General features: G+C 36.9%; 1 long non-coding RNA gene across 1 annotated transcript in view; it reads left to right on the top strand.

The window, feature by feature from the left end:
- Nucleotides 1–15,086, top strand: part of LOC145509738 (uncharacterized) — a 275,954-nt gene extending 260,868 nt beyond the window's left edge. The window contains exons 6-8 of the long non-coding RNA XR_014056372.1: nucleotides 1,214–1,463; nucleotides 7,212–7,335; nucleotides 13,574–15,086. This is a non-coding gene — a long non-coding RNA (uncharacterized LOC145509738). The remainder of the gene's footprint in view (nucleotides 1–1,213; nucleotides 1,464–7,211; nucleotides 7,336–13,573) is intronic.
- Nucleotides 15,087–15,465: the final 379 nt, after the last annotated feature.

Below are 15,465 nucleotides of genomic sequence, written 5' to 3'. Positions count from 1 at the left end.
CAATTCTTTGGCACTCAGCTTTCTTTATAGTCCAGCTCTCACATCCATTACATGACTACTGGAAAAACCATAGCTTTGACTAGACGGACCTTTGTTGGCAAAGTAATATCTGTTCTTAATACACTGTCTAGGTTGGTCACTGGAGAAGGAAATGGCAACCCACTCCAGTGTTCTTGCCTGGAGAATCCCAGGGATGAGGGAGCCTGGTGGGCTGCCATCTATGGGGTCGCACAGAGTCAGACACGACTGAAGCGACTTAGCAGCAGCAGCAGCAGCAGCAGGTTGGTCATAACTTTACGAGTAAGCATCTTTTGTACTATGATATTGCCAAATATCTGGAAGAGCAACAGATGATATTTATATAGCAAAGTTAAGCTGCATTTCATACATTATCTCACTTAGTCCTCATAAAAATCTAACTGGAGAAGAATTTAAAACCTATAAAGACAGTACTAGTTGTTCAAAGCCATTGAGCTAGTCAATAGTAAAATCAATATGTTGACAGAGATCTGACTCCATAAATGTAATGCTTTATCTACCACAATGCCTTCCAATAGAGATGCCTCCAAAGTACCTGTTTTGTAGGAGGTTTGTACTTAACTATTAGCTGTGTTTAATTCAACATCTCTATTACTAGTGGCTCAGCTAGTAAAGAATTGCCTGCAATGCAGGAGACCTGGGTTCAATACCTGGGTCAGGAAAGATTTCCCTGGAGAAAAAAATGGCAACCCACTCCAGTATTCTTGCCTGGGAAATCCCATGGACAGAGGAGCCTGACAGACTACAGTCCATGGGGTCGCAAGAGTTGGACACGACTTAGGGACTAAACCACCACCACCTTCTTGCAAGTTCACCTCACAGAGGATAAATTGGGAACTACATTTCCTAAAGTCCCTCTCCCTTCTGGATTCCAATGGAAAAGTCCAGAAGTGACTCTTCCATGAAAATGGGGGAGGTAAGAGGGAAGGATAGGTATGATTCTCTTGAGACACATGCAGCCAGACATGTGGACAGACATGAGGTTCACAGCAGCCTTTCTAGGGAGCTCTTAAGGCCACCTGCTTGGCTGAGATCATCAGAGGTGACTCTTCTTTGCTTCCCCAGTTCTTCCAACATAAGCCTGCAATTGTTATATTAAAACTCTTTATACCTGGGGAGCATACAGTGGGTGCAGTTTTTCCAAAAAAATACTGAAAAACGTATTTTCCTATAGTATTTTAACACAATCTCTCTTAGTCTTTTAACAGATGAGAAAACTGAGGTATAATATAAAGAATGAATTTCTTTAGATCACAATAAATAACCAGGCATTGATCCTTCAAACCTATGTTGACTCTGATTAAACTGGAGGAGTGTTTTGGGAAGAATGCTGAGGCTGTTTGGCTCACTGAAAAACAAGGTCATAATCTCTTAGCAGTATCATTAATGAGGCATGGATACAGGGGAAGGAAGTGGTAGTAAAGGTATGTATCGAACATGTACTAAAATGTCAAGGGAAAAATGCAATGACAACTCTGGTTTGGCCCTCACAGACCCAAGTGGGTCCCCTAGAGAGTTATACTATCACTGTGCAAATGTTCAGCACTCTGCACAAATCTGGATTAAAGATGTAGTCTCAAATGTTAGATATTGTAAATTAGGTATACTGCTTTATTTTCATATTTTCAAAGGTCTCCCAATCATGTTTTATTGCCCATTCAATTATTAATACTGGGAACACTTAGTGGGTGAATGGCCCTTCTTCTAAAAGGTTTTTATATGAACATATTCTTTTCTGGACTTACTCAGACAAAATACAGGCTTTTACTAAAAGCCCTTGGTCATTTGGTCAAATGCACCATTCTTCCTATAGTGCTGTATAACTTTGCAGAGAAGCCTGCTTCATACACAAGATCAATAATAACTGTAATATAGTCTGCACAGGCAAGATTTGGTGCTTTCTTCATGAAAGACTCAAAGACACTATAAAGAATAGTGTTACTATTACCTGGCACCCTTATGCTTGTTTTATAAGCAACATGCAGTTTAATTGGGATTTAACTTCCTTATTCTGTAATCTGTACTTCTTTCAGAAAGCCAATATTAAGGAAATGGCAAATCAGAAGAGACCAGTAAACATGCATTTTAAACACAAGGCAGGCATTGTTACATTTACCATGTGTCACATTTTTGTTCTTGGTGCATCAGGCCACAATTCATGCCAAATCATTTATCCCATTTTTATTTCAAGACTACAATTGATACACTATGTAGTTGAGCAGTTAGAGAAAATGATTAATAGGTCTCCTTAGCTTCTGACAAATGGCTGGAAATATAAAAGTGGAACAAAACAAACAACAACCATGGAATATACAACTAGTGATCCAGAATTAGGACTGCAGTCATTTGCCTATTTCTGGGAAAGAAGGAACAATTTGATGAGAATACTTATGTATTTTCTCATTGAAGGCTTCTTATTTACAAGTCAACTTATATTCTTAATTTATTTTCTGATAATGTAGTAGATTCATACTATATTTTAAACAGACTGTGTCTTAGAAGTTTTTAAAGCTGATTTCTCTACGTGCCAATTTGAGGTTAATGGGTGCTTTGGTTCAACTAGGGTATGAGCACTAATATTAGTTATTCCCATTTCATAAGCAAAACATTTGGATCACAGTTTGTCAGGTGATTATGATCTTCTTATGTCCATTCATGTGGCCACTGAATTGCCTGCAATCTGCACCATTAATCAAGTTGTCTACTTGGTTGTTAAGAGAACAGAAAACATCAACTCAGCTATTTTTTCCTGTTTGGTATTTTTCATGTTTTCCCCACTGTATCAATGTTAGTTACTTAATTCTTCTGTTTTACATTCATTTTACACTCACAGTAGAAAAAATACAGCAGTGTATCAGTGTTATAATAGTTTTTAGTCTGCATAAAAATCTGTTAATGCCTTTTAACCTGACCTTGATAAGCAGATTACTAAAATTTTCACACTGAGAAATGTTGCTGGTCTCCAAAAACTAGGTTAGTTCATAGCATGGCAAATGATGAAAACAGAATCATTTTTTAATTTATCAACCAATATTACATTCATGTATATCAACTATCATTATGTACTTCATACTTAGTGGAAATACCAAAGCAAATATTAATAATGAGTATAATATTCCTGAGGACTTTGGCTCTGTCTTCAGAGATAAAATTAAGCAGTTGCTCTTCAGTCACTAAGTCATGTCTGACTCTTTGCGACCCCATAGACTATAATACCACACCAGGCTTTCCTGTCCTTCACCATCTCCTGCAGTTGTTTGCTCAAACTCATGTCCATTGAGTTGGTGAAAATTAAGGAGAGAGCTGAGCAATTAACAAAGAAAAACACTTAGAAAAATCTGGCTAATGTGGAACCTTGTCCTCAATTTTAAAACTCCTTTCTTCATTTTCTCAGCCTGTTTTTTAAAGCAGTAATTAGTTAATTTGATAAATATTTAATGGGCACTCAATGTGTTATAGGTATTTGGATATTCCAAAGGATAAGAACACCCTCAAGAAGTTCTAGAAATGAGGATTCACAGTGAATTCAATTCCACACCTCCTTTCCAACCCCTGTCTACTCAGCAAGTCTCAATTTGGTGCCCCGAAGTAGGAGAAAAACAAATTTTAACCGTGTAAAGGTGATACCCTCTATGAAAAATACATGAAACAAGCTACATATATTATGAAACACACTCATGATGTCTTCAGCCAAGTGTGAAACTGTGTATACATTTTAAGACAGGAAAAAAAAAAAGATTTAAAGTTTTTGACTATAACTTTGTAGATGGTCACCATGCCATCCAAGTTATAAAGTACTATACTGCATCCCAAGCTCTTTGTCTCTATGTATTCTAGTGGAGTCAGAGAACGTAAAAAGCCTTGATAAAGACCAAAGAAATGGTTTCACGGGTGCAAAGAGAAGGAGCAACTACACAGAAACGCGCCCGTCTGAGACTTCTCACTTCAGCACAGATGTCCTCCTCTCTGGTGACATCTGTGCTTCTCTTTTTCCTGATTAAGAGACTGGGGATCTAGAAGGAGACACTGGCAAGAGATAAACAATAGACATTGATTTACTAAATGACTGTGCTCTGGGGATTCATTTGCTGGCTACATGTTCAATGAATATTTCTTAAGTATCTATCATGTGCTAGTCATATGGTACTCACCAAGAATCCCTTATGTGCCAGGTATTACCCTTGAGTGATACCGCTTATGCCCCTGAGAAGGAAAATAATCCTGGAGAGAGTATCAGATACATTATTTTCCCCCACTAAGTGATGAAATAAATCTTCTAACTTCTGTTAAGGAAAGCCATACAAGTCTTCCCAGGATGAGTTTCCCAAATCGTAGGGAAAAAAATTTTCCAGTATGAAAATCACACATTAAAGAAATTAAACTAGCTCTGACTTATAAACCACTGTTAAAGAAGTAAGGAATATTCTGAGCCTAAGGCAAACTCTAAATGACACCTCAAAGGAGAGATATGTCTGGCAAAGAATATCTAGAAGAAATGACAGAGAAGATAATGTTTTGATCACCTTTCTTTGTTTTCAGTGTTGGAAACTTGTAGAAGCAAAAACTTCATTTGAAAAAAAAAAAAAAAGACAACTGTGAGTTATTTCACTTAAATGCAATTTTACCTGAAAGGACTCTTTTTTTCCTTTCAGTGTGAGGCAACAGTAAATTAATTTTGGAGGCTGTTAACCCCTGAAGTAACAGATATATAAATCATATTAAAACCACCTTGGAATTTGTAGTGAGCAATGAAACAGATCCCAAGACCAATAAAAGAGCTCAGCTAAGTGACTTACCTAAAATGTACACCAGGTAGCCAAGAAGATGATCCAGGCTTAATTAAAAGCAAATACCCAGTTTCCTTTTCCTACAGTTCTATATTTCTCTCTTCACCCAGCTATGGTTTCAAAGTAATTTTCTGATTCTTTCCATTAAGATTCCTTTTCTTTCTTTTTTTTCTTTCTCCCTCTTTTTCAGACAGTTTGTTATGAGTTTGGAAGCTACTAACAAGAGCTGTTCAGTTCAGTTCAGTCGCACAGTTGTGTCCAACTCTTTGTAACTCCATCACCAATTCCTAGAGCTTGCTCAAACTCATGTCCATTGAGTCGGTGATGCCATCCAACCATCCTTTTAAAAATCAAGTCAACTTCATGCTTCTCATATATTAGATAAGAAATTTTGCCTGTGTTAAGTTTACAAGCTACTATTTTTATATGTTTATGTAACACTAATTATATTGTTCCAAATTAAAATTTTTAAATGCATTAGGGTAACTATTTTCACATTTCATAAAAAAGGTAATAGGTTTGAGGTTCAGAGGCTTAACTTAACAGGTGGTTGGAACAATGCATATAAGCAATCATTCCTTGTGATTCAAGGTCGTATCCTGGGTTTTTGTTGATCATTTGAAGGTACATAAATACCATACATTTCATGTTTGTAGAGTAATGAAATATGACATACCTCTCATATCATCTGTCTACATTGAATTTTTGCTATTTATCACTAGCAGTGATGTTTCTGCCAAAGGGGTAAAGCAGCTTTTAGGAATGGACACTAAATTGACATAGATTTTGCTTTTCATACCCTTTGATGTCCTACATTATTATCAATCCTTGAAACACATTTTAGTTGATACTGTGTCTGCTGTGAACAAGAAGAATGTGGTATCAGGGCAGGGAACACTCAACTGTCCCAGTTACCCACATTCCAGTAGCCAGAAGGTGCTTCCTGGATTTGCTTCTTTCAGAGGTGGTGTTCTTCAGAATAGCACACGCTGATCCAGGAGTATCCTCCCAGGGTGGGCAGCTCTCCTTTCTGTTCAGTCTAAAACCACACGAAGACAGCAGACACACTCAGGCATGCAGCCACTGCATCTAAATCTGTATCTTTATGAGACTTCTTTATCCAGTTGCGGTGCCTCTACAGAGGAGAGCCCACAGCTAGTTCCTGATCTCACTTATGCAAAGATGGTGTGTTATGTGTTTACCAAAAACACTTTTACTACTTGTAAAGAACACTCTGAGAAATAGCTTCTGAGTAGATAGTTGAAAGTGAAATGGAAGGGACAGAATTCAGGGCTTACTGTCCCTTCACTGGGTTTACTCAGGGACAGAATACAAAGAACAAGATAGAAAGTGGTATTTCAGCCTTGGTACAATCCCGAGGAAAGTGAGAACAGGAAAGGAGGCATGGGGCTGGAAAAAAGGGAAAGCATATGAGGGGCGGGCCCATTACCCAGCTGGCCACCCCCTCGAACATGACAGAGATACTCAGAGAGATCACACAAACTACTCTAGCTTAAGACCATCTGTCTGTCTGTGGGAAGGGAAGACAAAAAAACATCTATCTTTCCCTTCCTTTTCATTCACTGTTTCTGGCTGGTCTAAGTTTGCCCCATGGAACGTTAATATCCATATACTATTTGTCACTATTTCACACCGAGCTGTTCTGGGTAACAACTGGAATAGCCTGAGTCCCCAGAGCTCTAGCTTGGCCAGTGTGCAGGTCCAATGACCACCAACACTGTATGTGGAGTTTCTATACCTGCATCCACAGCAATCAAGTCATCCTAGGGCTATACCAACAAGTCAAGTGAATGCATATACATGGTAGTGTAGAAATTGACCCTGCACATGAAGTCTAGCTTAAGAAAGCTGATTACCCAAGAAAGGATGAGTTATTTTCTCTTTTGTGTTTCCATATCACCCAGTAGATGCCAGTACTATTAATTTTAACTCATTGTACCATAATTACTTACTTGTATGTCTGTCTCTCCTCAGAAGACAGTGAACTTTAACCAGGGTGACCTTACTTCTGGATTTGATTGGGAGTATTGGATTTGCCAGTTTAGATCAGTTAACACTGGATAATTATTTTAATTCTCTCTTTCACTCTCAAAGGGTCCAAGTTTAAATGATGCATTATAGGATTACCATATTCTTATGACATGGGGCACATCTTCTTCAATATTGAAAGTATGTTAGTATCTAGTGTAATATTTGGGTCATAATACATGTTCAACAAGGGTCTGATAAGGGATCATCTCACTGTGAATGGATATTGCTAATGCTTATCCAATAAATATTCTATTCTCACTAACTGAGATTTGTTTGTAGAGGAAATGTGTCCAACCAAAACTTCCCTAGTTTTCTCATCTCTGTTGCATCAAGGGGTTGCCATGAGACACAGTAATGAGACAAAGTGGAAACCTATCGAGAAGATTTCTGAAAAACAAGAAACTTTCTGCCTCTCCTCTTTAGACCTGCCAGAGGAACAGCATCCTTAAAACCACAGGTATGAAAATTCACGTGAGTAGATGCCCCAGTCCTGGGCTGCCAAATTCGAAGCTTCTTATCGTGTATAAGAAATAACTCCCTAACTATTCAAGCCACTATTAACTGCATTTCTGTTACATACACACTTTCCACCTGATACATTATTTAATTCCTATTATATCTCTATGGAGCATTAGGTTGAATCACATAGAATTTTGACCCACAAAAATGGCAATTTCATTCAATCACTTTTCATAATTCATTTAAATACTGAATATCTACTATGTGCAAAACACTGACACTAGAAGAACAGCGCCCCTTATTTTCAAATGTATTACCAAAATATTTACTTTCACCCAAGATTCATAAAACTAGATGGCTGGATGGCATCACCGACTCAATGGACATGGGTTTGGGTCCAACTCCGGGAGTTGGTGATGGACAGCGAGGCCTGGCGTGCTGCATGCAGTTCATGGGGTCGCAAAGAGTCTGACACAACTGAGTGACTGAACTGAACTGAAAACTAAAAGGATAACTACTTGAATATGAGTCAGATATGATAGCATGAATGTACATAGGTACATTATTTTAAGCCAAACAGATGCTTAAAGCATCCTGTACAGCGGCTGTTACAAAGTTCAGAAAATCAGAACTCTACAAAATGGAAGGAACAGAACAGGGGAATTCTATTAGTCTGCAGTTTATAAAGAAGAGGAGCCCAAGATTCAGGGCCTATTGGTGAGATGCTTTAGTTCCTTTACAATTTCCCTTTAAAGTGTAACCCACCAACTTCAGACATCAGCTTAAATCTCAGTTCCCATCCAAGTGATATTTTCTTTCTTCCCTTCTTGTTTTTTTTTTTTGGCCATGGACAAGATAACCAGACTTGGCAGCTTCGCAGGAAGCTCTGAGACACAAGTGTTAGTTTCCAAGTAGCACCAAACGTGTCTTCTAAGAACTGTGGTCAGATATACTAAAGAGATTCTTATAGAGAAAAAATATCAATTTTTGACTTAAAATCTGAGAAAAAAAACAAACTAAAACTGAGAGAGTTACTTTGATTGATTTTTACAGTTGGAAGAATTTCCCTTTAATTTTTAGATTTTCTTAAGAAATATTATTCCTCCAAGAGATCTTGATTTGGGGAACAAAGTACACTTTCCAAACATCTACACAAAAAGGATACTCTAATAGTTCAGGGGACCAAGCAAAAGCTTTGAAATTTTAAGATCATAAGACTTAACTTGAAAGTTAAAATTCAGTTTTGCTTTATAAGACTTTTATGAGAATTATCTGAAGATTATCTAATAAAGTCACTTATTGTTCTGTCTTCACCACTAGGACTTGAAAAAAAAAAGGGTCAATGAGAACAATGAAGGCTTTTATTAAATAAACATTTAGTATCTGAATAAAAATCTCATATTATATATTTATGGCTTAAGCCTACCAGTTTGTTAATCCCAAGCATCAACATATGATAAGAGGCTATTGTAGGAAAGACAGGTATTGAAATTCCTCTTTCCCCACACTTGTTTAGGTGCTTTCTGATTTTGTTGAGGTTATTAGCTCATCTGAGAAGTGCTAATCTTTCCTGAGAGGAGCTAAGGGTGGTTTTGGGTCCTGGTCTACCTGACACCATCTTCTCCAGAGCAAAACATGTGTCCTGAACCTGACACAAGTCCATGAACCTGAGGAACTGTCCACGTCAAGTGTCCATGCTATTATAAGGATGGAACCACCATAGGAATAAGAAATAACAGTAACTACAAATAATCGTGTGTTAAAGAAAGTAATTTCTTTAAAAAATTTTTTAGTTTTAATTCATAAAACTAAAACACATATTTAAGAGTAATAAATTTTGTGCACATTTAAAAAAATTATACACTGGATCCTGATATATGTGCTCAAACACAATTTCCTGGTTGCTGATGGGTATCCTCCAGGACTCCTAAACCGATAAAAATATAACAATAAGCACAATGTAATGAATAAGACCATGGCATTGCCTAGGGATTACCAATATGGAGAGCATTGAGGCATGACAGATGAAAGTTTGCTGAATGAAATGGGAATATCTGAAATTATTTATGCTCAGTAGATTCTCTAGCAATTTATTATCCAAAGCCAACAGATACATTTTATAAAGCATTCCACATGAAATACACTTAAGATTCAGTTTAACAGGGAAAAGGGATTTCCCCCCCTTATATGCGCATAGGCTTAATTCGACACAACTAATCACCCTATTTCTCTTTCTAGGCTAATACTTTTTTCTTTAAAAATCTGGAAAAGTTATAAAACTTCTCTGGGTACCTACCTCACCCTATAAAATTAATCTAATTGTATATAACAGATATATAGAACATGGCTCTTAACACCCCACATTATGAATACTGGTAACACAAATCATTAATAGTAGTGTTTATTAAACTTTTGATCAGAGAATTGTATGTATTGGCTATAATTACTGACAGAAATGAATATCCAGATCAGTGCTATCTTATTTGAAAAGCCTGGGCAATATTAAAAGACCATGTTTTACTTGTGGAGATTTCTATCCAAGCCTCTTCAAGTAGTCAAAATCAGGATCAGCTTATTCAAAGACTGCAGGGGACAGATGGGCAATTAGTGATGGGGAGGCCTTGGTGAGGGCCACAAGAGAAATTCTGGCTTCATCTGAAAAGGAAGCTACCATTCAGCATACAGGGGAGTGGGCTAAGTAGTGGCAGATATTTTTTGGATTTTTCCATGACAAATCTGGGAGATTCAGATTTTTCAGTCAATTCTTATTTTTCAATGTGTTACAAGTCAAATCAACCATGTCTACACGTTGGAGTCAGTCAACAGGTTGCCAGGTTGAGACAACTTAGTTTTAGTATTTACTTCTTAAATATAACAGCTGTATGCATATTTAGCAACTGGGGGTGGGGGAAGCAAAAGTAAATAAAACTGAGAATTAATAGGAACAAACGTGCAAAAAAGGACTGTCAGGCATAAAATCAATAAAATCAATATATGTACTTTCTATAGACTTCAAGAACTACCCATAGGAGATCAGAATGTCAGCAAAGGAGTTTGCCCTGAAATTCACAACCAATTGGAATTTTAGGACATGTCTTAGGAAGACTTTAATCAACATGTTTTTTGGTGGAATAAATGTTGTAGGTAAATACACAGAGAATTAATTATTCAAAAAGAAGCAATGAAAGCAGCAAATCATATCAAAAACAGGTTCTGTTGATGCTCTATCTGGATGTCATGAATGCAGGCAAACAATTAGCAGACTTTCAGTTCTGCTCTCCAAATACACAGTGTTTGATCACTGAGCTAGATAGTGCTCTATTTGGCAAAGCTCGCTCTACATCTTGAACTTCAAAAGCATTGAAGTAACCTTATGAGCCAGCTTTTTTGAAAGAGTTACCCCATGGTGGACATAAAAAATGCAAAGTGTTCTATGAAAATGTTCTCTCATAGCTACATGATATTTATATTTAGCCAAACTAAAACTATTCTGATGTAAGAAGACTGGACTGCAATGTTCTTTTAATAACAGAGACCTTGCTTTTTATAACCTGATATACCAACATCCTTGTAAATTCACATCTTAATTTTAACTAGTCTGGGAAATTAGATACTTGCTCATGCAGTTAGAAATATAGGACAGGACATTCAGAGGAGACTTGGTTTTCCCAAGTCACAGTTCACCTTCACTCTCCATCTTACTGATGATTTCCTCCACTTACAGAAAAGCATAGAGTTCCCCCTCTCCGCCCCCCGCCAAGGGTCTTGAAATTCACATAGAATAGCAAAGAGAAAACATGTACAAGGATATGTTTTTCAAAGAATAGTAGGAAAACAGCTTTTCAAAGAATAGGAGACAAGAGGGGAGTATGGAGGAATGGGTTAAGCAGGCTTGACGCATGGTCAGAGGTCATAGTTGGGAGAAGAGAACACAGGATGAAAGCAAACTTACAGAAGCCCCAGTAAGAGACACTAGACGAGAGGCTTCTGAAGTGCAGACGTGAATGGTTATATAATGAATCTGATGAGATGTGGTCAAACGGGTTTGATAATTGCACCCCACGTGTTCTGTTAAGTCCTAGGTCTCTTACTAGCAAAACTTTTCTTTCTTTTGATTTAACATGTCTTGAGTAATTTCCTCAACTCTCATATCACTCATTCTAATTACCTCTGAATCCACTACCAATCAACCAATCAAGAGTTATCAACACAGGAAGACAGAATTGTTAGCATTTTGAAAGCCCAAAGGTGAGAATTTTGTAGTGGCTTTTGAGGTTACCTGGTCTAATCCTGAAATGTCCCACTTTCTTGCCAACATTTTATATGTCCAAGGATAGGAATTAAATACAAAGTTCACTGTCTATAAAGTCAAACCTGAATTTAGATTTTAGGACAAACTAACCTCCAAAACACATTCAGAGGGGCCATATACAGTTCAAAGTTTCTAAGTCAGGGTCCTAGTGACAAATGAGTAATGGCATTTTAAACTTGCCCATTACCCATAATCTGGTTAGGTAACTGTTTCTGGACATGTCTTTTACAGCCATGCCTTTTTTTAACTTAATATCACTGAACTTTCTATTTATGAACACATAATTTCAGAGGTAGAAATCATAGGTAGTTCAATGAGTTTGAATATATCTCTCAAGACTTCCATTTTAATGATCAAGAATGTATTTTTTTTTAAAGGGAGAGAACCAAAACCTACATTAAACCCAGAATCCAGGGGATACCATTACTCACAAAGCAAAAATATTGAGGCAGATAGTGCTACATATTTTGTGTCCAAGTAAATGAACCCACCAACAACTTCTTCTCTGGGAAGAAATGCTTACTGATTGACCATTCAAAAGAGTCTACTCAATGCATCTACCTCAGAAGGAAGAGACAGGAAGAAGAGGCAGGGTGAGTGTAGTCAGGCCTCTGGGTTACTTACGTATTTTAGTTATTTTAGGTTGTGCAAATTGTTCTGAAAATTCTCCACAAAGAATTAAACTTTTCTAAATCAGACCTCAAATTAAGATTTTGCAAGTAATAGGTTAACTAAAGTAAGAGTTTTAAAGACATTTAAATGTTCTTATCTTTGAGTAATTCAACTTTGAGATATAGTCAAAGAACAGTACAAAAATCTTAGTAAAGATTAGTAAAGATGCTCATAACAGTAGCTTTTTTAAAAATAAGAGTAAAATTTGATTTCCCCCAAATAGTGGGGTTTTTTAATTCAATTAAATTCTACTGCATATTTTAAAATGTGCAAATTATAATAGATTATTCATAAAATAAGGCAGGAGGCAGAAATTTTAGAAAGAATTTTTCTCATATGTGCAAGAGAAAAATGTATTTTGCCATATTTCTAGATTTTCTATTGTAATATATAGAAATCATATGCTTTTTCTAACAATGCCCCCCCCAAAAAAATAAGATTAAGATTAAAAGATATTTAAAAGAAAATACTCCAGAGGGGTTAAGAAAGTTGCCCACCAAAAAAATGCCCTGTCTTCCTCCTTCCTCTCCTACTCCACCTCCTCCTTTTGTTCAAAGGTTAATGCACTTTGTTTCTAGTTGAAACTGCAGATTCTGGCTCACTGCTGTCCATCACTTGACAATAATCTCTTTGAGCTCTTAAGTTACAGATTTATTTTCTACAAATGTACTGTATTATTATTCTTTGAATTATAATTAGAATCATCAGACAAGAATAGCCCTGGATTCCCAAAGACATGTGTCTGATACATTTGTAGACTTCTTTGAACTCCTCTCCAAGACTCCTCAAACAATTTGATGGCTGTCTTCTCTTTCTTTAGTTTTCAATACTAACATTTTTTGGTTCCCTGATATCTGATTTTCTGTGATTTAAAAAGAAAAACAATTATTTGGCAAGATTTTTTTGACTGCTTATTTACTTTGTAGTCACAAATTTATAAATTTTCAAATTTCCAAATATTTTAGCTGTAATTTTAATAGCATAGAAGTCCAATAACTTCCTTCCACCATTTAATTTTTCTACCAAAATCAACTTTACCTAATGTCCCCATTTTTTTTCAGTCTGTGAAATTTTACTTCAATTTACATAAAAATTCATTTTACAATACATAATGTAATACCTTCTATTTGATGTTTCTCTATTTCTTTTAGTTCCCTTTACTGTCTTTTGACCGTTTATTAACCTCTTATCTCTTTGCCACAAGCCTTTAGAAACTCTGACTAGTTGTTTCGTATCTTGTTATTTTTTATAGAGTGTTGTTTTTTAAGAACATCAACAATAGGACAAAAATGCCATGCAGATACACACGTTCATCTTTCTTTACAAAGAATTACAGCGACTGTTGTGGATCAAAGACTTTTTCCAACAAATATTTTATACTTTCTCTTTTATCTGAACGTCATCAACCTGGTCAAAGAAGTAGATTCTATTAATCATGTAGAGACAGTGGTAACATATGACCTGACTGTTACTGAAAAGCAAGAGTTTGAATAAGCACAGAGTAGAGGAAAACATACAAATGGCCTATAGTGAAACAAGGCAGTTTAAAACGGTTTGATTAATGAAGATAATATTGAAAGGTATTTAATTTCATGACTGCAGCCTGAAAATAAAACACCCTTGTTCCTTGGAAGAACAGCTTTGTCAAACCTAGGCAGTGTATTAAAAAGCAGAGACATTACTTTGCCAACAAACGTCCATATAGTCAAAGTTATGGTTTTTCCAGTAGTCATGTACAGATGTGAGAGTTAGACCATAAACATAGCTGAGCACCAAAGAACTGATGCTTTTGAACTGTGGTGCTGGAGAAGACTCTTGAAAGTCCCTTGGACAGCAAGGAGATCAAACCAGTCAGTGCTAAAGGAAATCAACCCTGAATATTCACTGGAAGGACTGATGCTGCAGCTGAAGCTCCAATACTTTGGCCACCTGATGCAAAGAGCTAACTCACTGGAAAAGACCCTGATGCTGCAAAAGATTGAGGGCAAGAGAAGAAGGGGACAACAGAAGATAAGATGGTTGGATGACATCCCTGACTCAATGGACATGAGTTTGAGCAAACTCAGGGATATAGTGATGGACAGAGAAGCCTGGCATGCTGAAGTTCATGGAGTAGCAAAGAGTTGGACACGACTTAGCAAGTCAACAACAACAATTGAAAGGGATGGTGGAAACCACCCTTGAAGTCTTTTAAACTTCAAGTTACCAGTTTTTATTGATACTACAGAAAATCTAATGAAGTCATTGGGAGTACAGGGCTATAATCTTTAGTGTGTACTCTTGGGTCATTAGCAACTTAGGTTGGAGAATATAAAGAACAAGTACCAATTTCAGGTGCACATTTAACTGTGTCTGAAGATTCTATTTGTATATCTTCTGAAAACAGTATTAGTGAATATGGCTAAAATCTATTTAAGTCAGAAATGCACTCAAGAATTTACCTGGCGACTCAGTGATAAAGAATCCCCCTGCCAATCCAGGAGACGTGGGTCTGATCCCTGATTCTAGAAGATCCCACATACTGTGGAGCAACTAAATTCATGCACCACAACTACCGAGCCTGTGCTCAAGAGCCCGCAAGTTGCAGCTACTGCAGCCTGCCCACCCTAGAGCTCGTGCTTTACGAGAGAGCCATTGCCATGAGAAGCCCCTGCACTGCAACTAGAGAGTAGCCTCCGCTTGCTGCAACTAGAGAAAAGTCCACACAGCAATGACGACCCAGCACAGCCATAAATAAATAAATAAATAAAAATTAAAAAAAGAAATGTGCTCAAGGTCTTCTGGATGAAGAAGAACAACATGAAGAGGTGTTTCCCCGACACACTTCTGTTCATTCAGTGTCCCTCTTACTAGACTCCCTATTATCCTGGAATAAACTAAAACACAGTCAAATTTAGCCTCACGGTTCACTGCCTCCCTAAAAGGTTACCTTCCTAAAACTGTACTATATTAAGCAAATGTCTAGTAGGTATTTCCTGACTGACACAACCAGGCTATGGCTTGGAGAGCAATTTATTGGGAAATCTTCTCAGCTCTCAGAGGCTGAGGTACACAATGAAGAGTGTATCTATGTGTCACAAGATGGCAAATTAGATTTTTTTTCTATTATATTTTAATTGGGAATAAATGAGGGAAAGATGCTAG

Source organism: Giraffa tippelskirchi, chromosome 6 (assembly GCF_054371585.1).
Source record: "Giraffa tippelskirchi isolate mGirTip1 chromosome 6, T2T-mGirTip1v1.2.pri, whole genome shotgun sequence".
Classification (NCBI taxonomy): Eukaryota; Metazoa; Chordata; class Mammalia; order Artiodactyla; family Giraffidae; genus Giraffa; species Giraffa tippelskirchi.
The sequence above is the reverse complement of the archived record's forward strand: the minus strand, read 5'-3'. Positions and strand labels throughout refer to the sequence as shown.